Here is a 6,396-nt window from a genome sequence, read left to right on the forward strand (position 1 = left end):
AAGCCCCCGTCAACAAAAACCACAAGATTATGATAGAGCCAGAGGAATAGCTGGCCTGATTTTAGACCTGGTCATGGGACTGGCTCTCCTTAGTTCACAGGGCTGTTGGTGAGGATTCATGAGATAACATCACATGAAAGGGATTTGTCAATCGCAGTGTGCTGAATGAATAAAAAGAGTTAACGCTCTCGTTATGGGGGGAGAGAAACTGGAAGAATCGTCATATAGTGGTTCACTGCATCCCTTAAATTGGATTATTGGCATGATTCTCTCTAAAGCTGAATAAAATTCCTTTCTGGGACAACCTTTGTTTTTCCCTAATGCTATTTCTGACTTGAGTTAACAAGTCTGAAGCTCACAGTTGCATGTTAGCTGAGACCCTCACTCCGTGCTCATGCACAGCCCTGCCCCTTCCTTAGCGTGGATGTGGGGTGAGGAGCTGTGAGGCCAGACATTACATAGGCTGCTTCTCCGCCTCTCGGCTCCTTCCTGCAGTGGGGCCCATTCTCAGTCACCAGCGATTTGCATTTTTTTCTTTCTGAGAGAGACAGAGGGAAAAGAGAGTGAGCAGGGGAGGGGCAGAAGGAGAGAGAGAGAGAATCTTAAGCAGGCTCCCTGCTGAGTGTGGAGCCCTCCACAAGGCTTGATCTCATGATGACCTGAGCCGAAATCAAAACCTTACCTCAAGGATTAGGGGTTGCAGATTTCCTATATTATATTCCAGGTAAATGTGCAATGTGATCTCATCCTGGAGCCTAGGGAAGTACACCTAGCATTGCTCATAAGCAGGTATAGTGGAGGGGGAGGTTAAAACCAGCTCTTTTTGCCAGAACCCGGCACTGCTCCATGCTCTGGTGGAGGCAGATGCTTAGGGTTATGTTTCCAATAAGAGGCATGGATTTGCACTGCCTAATGATCAAAGTCAAAGTCCTAAGCCTGGAATTCGAGGCTCTCCAAATCTGGCAGTATCTTTCTTACCTTTTCCTCCTTATAAGCACCCCAGGCTTTAGGCACCACGAGCATTCCACATTTTCTCACACCAAGCCTTTATACGTAATATTTCTTCTGTCTGAAATTCTTTTCTGGACTGTCTGCCTGCTACATTCATGAGCATTTTTAGGGAGAAAAGCTTATACGCCCCTCATAGTTCCCCTGAGAAGGAGAGGCAAGGTGGAGAGTTTCACCAGCCTCTCCCAGAGCAGAAAAGTAGAGGAACATTTCTGCCCTTCTCTCTACCTTTCACAGGGAAGGGTTGACGGGGCCAAGGACATACACACACTGGCTCAGCCATTCCTCCCTCCCTATTTGGAGGGCTCCCTCTGTCTGCAGATCAGTGGTTTCCTGCCTGGTCCCTACCAGCTGCCTTTGGCCAGGGTTTCCTGCTGCCTTCTAGAAGCAGTCACTAGACCCCACTCTCTGCGCCTGTCCATCCACTGCAGCAGGACTGGCTGGAGCTAGGGGATGCCCCTGCAGTGGGCAGTGTAAGCACATCTGCTCCGCAGACCCTCACAGGTGGCCTCCCAAGCTTTAGACGCAAAGGCTTGGGGGGGGGGCATGTTCTCCCATCCAGAGATAGCAGCAGGAATGCCAATGCTTTTAGCTCCTTCATATGACTCCATCTCTCATGCTTGATCAGTTCTGAATCCTGAGGGTGAAGAGAGAAGTTAATTATATCCTCAGACCTCAACACCCAAATATCACATCTTCAAAGAAGCCTTCTCTGACTCTCTTACCAGATGGACGAATTCCCTCCCTTTTTCCTCTTAGCTTATGCCCTACAGAATTTCTATTTTACTTCATTTGTTTATCCTTATGGTCAATACTTATTTACAGGTATTTGCAGAGCTGGAATTCTCCTGAATTTAGCAGGTGATGAGAAGTCACATTTTAAGTGACTGCTTCTAAAAATCCAATTCTCACACTCACGTGGTATAAAGAGGACAAAATTGGACAGCAGGCCTAGATTTAGGTCTCGGATCAAAGCCTATAAAATATCAAGAGCCTATTAGATGCCAGCAAGGGTGCTAGGTGCTTTTTGAGACACAATCTTGAGATAGCTGAGCACCATTATCTCATTTTTATGAGAAAGATAGCTGACGCTCCAAGACAGAAACAAACAATACCAAAAACCACAAGGAAGACCCCATGGCCTGTAGTCAGTGGTCGGTGGAGCCAGAGCTGAGAGCCAAGGCTCTAGACCTTGAACATTACGCTCCTGGAGCCACACCACACTCACCCTCTGTGCCCCTTGTAGTCCCTCTGCAGCGACAAGAGAAATCTATAAAACGTGTCTATAGTGACATAGGCAGTAAATGATACATGCTTCAGGCTGCCAAGTGTGTGGAAAACTTCCACACAGAGCTCATCCCATGGCCTCGCACACTTGTGGCAGGTTCAGTGGAAGGGGCAGGGTTGACCAGAACCCTGGGAGGGGAGCACTCAAGTAGGTGGAGAGGACTAGGAGCAGCACTGAGGCAGCAGGTCCCAAGGAACACAGGAGCAGAGGGGGGACAGAACAGGGAAATTCAGAACGCAGTGGATTTACCAGCCCAACATGCCCACCATAGCCACGGATGAGATGGGAGGCAGGCAGAATGGACAGCTGGGTCTCTCCTCGACCGGACGGATAGTGGTTGTCAACCTAGGATGAAGCGCAGCCTCACCGTTTCGAAAATACTTATCCCCAGTCCCCAGATCTACTGAATCAGAGTCTCCAGGGATGGTCTGGAGCACTCATTATTTTTTTTTTCCTCCCCCACAGATGACTCTGATGCAGAACAAAGGCTGAAAATCACTGAGAAAGGAAGAAAGGACATAAGGCAGATAAAGAGCCTGGATTTAGATTCATGAATCCTCGATTGGAGTTCCAGTCTTGGCATTCACAATGCTCTTAGATGGGGCAAAATGCTGTCTGCTCCTCATTTTTGAGATAGGGGCAATAACAGGACTGCTTACCTCCCTCAAAAGGTCATTATGAAGACAAAGCAAAATATGGTCTTTGAGATCCCCCGAGGAAGCCCATGCCCAGAGGAACAGCCAGGTAGACATGGGCTGATGCTGGGAACCAGGAGGGTCTGCAGGTTGCTCATGAGCGCGCCTGGGGTCGGCAGGGCGCACGGGCAGGGCACCTCGTAGTGGTTAATGCAATGATGCAGGTGTGAGCTGATAGAGCGCAGCAATGGTAAGGCCTCGAGGACGTCTGTGTGGCCACAGGCCAAAAGCATCCAGATTCTCTGTGGGTGAAAGGTGAGGCCGTATCCACACCTAAAAATAAAACGGGCCTTTCCCAACACTGGCCTGGGTGCCTGGAAATGACAGGACGGCCATGAAATGCAATTCTAATTTTGAAAAAGTCGGCTCTTTTAATACAAGCTCAGAAGTAGTTTTGTTGTGGGGGGAGGGCGGTGATGTCCATGTATTGTGTCTTCCAGAGTATTGTCTATGATCCCAAACAGATGTCAGGTACAGAGGTACTGGGAGAGGGGCTCTCCAGGCAGGAGGTCCTGGGGTCGGTGGCTCCGGCGTCTTTCAGCAGGCGGGAGGAAGGACAGAGAACCAAAAGCTCTTGGAGGTTTAAAAAGTCTGACCTGGGATGCCACGCTCCTGATGCTCCCACCTTCCTCTGACCTAGAGTAATTCCTTCTGATCCTGAAGGAGTTACTCCACCCCAGGGTGGGGGTAGGGGCAGCTGCTCCCCATCCTCCCCTCCTGGCAGCTAGCTACAGGACCCATTATCTCATGAACTTTCCCCATATCCCTTGGAGATAAGTATTTCCTTATGGTAATGATTGTTATTCTCATTTTAACAGCTGAGCACGTGCAGACAGAGGGATGGTCCTGAGAAGAGGGAGACATTCTCTTCCTTTTCTCTGGACTCTGTCAAGTTCAAACCATAAAACAGAAAGCCCAGGGAGGGTCTCTGAGCATTTTCAAACCCAAGGTGGCAGGAGCAGCATTGGGAGAAGGAAGACAGCGTGGGTTTGCGGTGCCTTACAATTTACATTCATCAGTCTTCTATAATACCCAGTGCTCATTTTTAAGAACTTCAACATCATTTATTATTATTAAAGCATATTTAATTTACGTTCAGTTTAATGGGGGTGGAGGGAAGCGGGCAGTAGGTAGTTCCTTTTTATTTTCATATGCCCATAAAGAAAGATGGAGCTTCAGAAAAAATCACGTGCAGTTTTTATTTTGCATATGAGGAAATGGAGGCCAAAAGAACTGGTTAAACATGCTGTGTGGGCAAAGCTGAGCCCCCCCCCCCCCCCCAAAACCTCCCCCATGGTCACCCATATGCCCCGCTGCCTCCCACCCTAAACTCTTTCACATGCTCCATGGGCTGACTCTCCCAGCAGAGGAACATCCAAGGGTAATGCTGCCTTTCCTCAAGGTCATTGTGAGAGCCTGGCTGGAGGCCGGACTTATCTGTGAAGTTTGAGAAACATATTGAAATTATCAAGACTTGGAGCACAGCCGTTCTTCGCACTGAGCTTTCACCGCCTTATCGAGTTCCTACACTTGAACTTCTCAAGGGTTAGCCAGTCAGTTTTATTTGCCTCATCGGAAGCCCTGCAATCTTGGGCTTGTCCCCTAGGCCTGGGGTGAGGATTCTGGGAGGTATGGGAGCTCTGCTGGCTCCGTGGCCCTCCGAAGACTGAGCAGGGAGAGGGGCTCTGGGAAAACTCCCCGCACCGGGAACTACCCCAGGCGGGAAGACAGGCCACCAGCACAGAGCTAGGGCCAGGGTTACAGGAAGCAACGGAGAGGTCAGTACAGGGCAACCTCCTTCTACGTGAGTGATTTATTACTGGAGACTTGCCATAATTACAAATTTGAATAATCCCAAACTCATTTTCTTATAGGCATAAGGAAGGAAGTGTGCATTTTTGAGATTTACAAATTTATAATAATCGTAAAAACTGAATTTTTTTTTGCTTTGAATTTACTTTTAAAATAATAAATACGTAGTATATGAATAAAGACTTTCAGGAAACTTAAAGATGTTTGTTGAATGCTGCTTTTTATTTTCTTGGGGTTAGCTCTAGTGTTTTCCTAAATCAACTCTAAATCAACTGCTTGGGTTATCCTGGCACATAGTTGGTCACCTTTGTGGTATTTTATCACATCTCAAGCTATTTTCTAAGGTTCTTATTCTCAGGAATGTTTCCCAGCAAAAGCACTATCACCACCGCTTAGTGCACCTTTCGATGGAATTGATGTAAAAGATAGAAAAAAAATTAAATGACGAGAACACAGAGTAGTGAAAGAAATGACGGCAAGAGTTCCCTCCCCCCACCTTTTTGGGTAAACAGCCGAATGGACAGGGGAGGGACTTGTGTGCACCAACAACTATAGCATTGTCATCGGCAATCATGAGCCCAGGTTATAACTAAGTCATCACGAGTGCTCATTATGCAATTCTCAATTTTTCTAAATTTTGGAGATTAGAGTTATTTTGAATTTTGATCATTTCATGTAGTATGTTTATTTTAGTATTTTTTAAAGATTTTATTTATGTATTTGAGAGAGAGAGAGCACGAGCAGGGTGGGGGGTGCAGAGGGAGAGGGAGAAGCAGACTCCCCGCTGAGTAGGAAGTCTGATGTGGGGCTCGATCCCAGGACCCTGAGATCAGGACCTGAGCCAAAGGCAGATGCTTAACCGACTGAGCCACCCAGGCGTCCCTCATGTACTATGTTTAAATTCATCTGACTTTCTACCGTACCATACAATACACAAAATAATGGGGAATTTCAGAGAAAGGAGTAGGGAAAGAAGACTAGAATCAAGATTAAAATTTCATATATGATTTACCCAGCAACATATCCTCCAGTAATGTACCATTCTTATATTCTTAGCACATTTAGCACACCCCATTGCCTATTTGGGGGAAAATCACTGCTGAGAAAGCACCCTAATAGGCACACTCATTTTATTCCGTTCTTGTGACAATACCATGATGGCAGTACCCTTAGGGTCGGGTGACCACAGAATACTTTTGTCACTTTCTTGAGTCTCTGCTGTCTCCAGAATTGGGGCCCCGGGTGTCCCTGGCTTCTGTGGCAGTTCTAAACTCCAATGTTTATCCGCCCAGGCTGTTAAGATTGCCTCTTAGCCACTACCCTCCACCAGGCTTCCCCACCCCTCTCCCTGAACCAAGAATCGGCAAACACGCTGTATCAAAACAGCGTTTAAAAAAATTGTGTGCGCAACTCAGCCCAGGAAGTCTTGGCTGCTTCAGTAGCTTTCTGCTGTCTTTTTACTTTATCTACTTTTCTTCTTCCTAGCTACACCAGTGGTTTGCTGCAGCTACTGCATCACAACCAGAAGTGGAAGTGAACACATGTTTTTGAGATTTGTATATTTAGTTGTGGGTCATTCTATTTAACAGATGA

The sequence above is a fragment of the Callorhinus ursinus genome, unplaced genomic scaffold (genome assembly GCF_003265705.2).
Source record: "Callorhinus ursinus isolate GAN/ISIS: 27379988/994484 unplaced genomic scaffold, GSC_fseal_2.0 scaffold10, whole genome shotgun sequence".
NCBI classification, from domain to species: domain Eukaryota; kingdom Metazoa; phylum Chordata; class Mammalia; order Carnivora; family Otariidae; genus Callorhinus; species Callorhinus ursinus.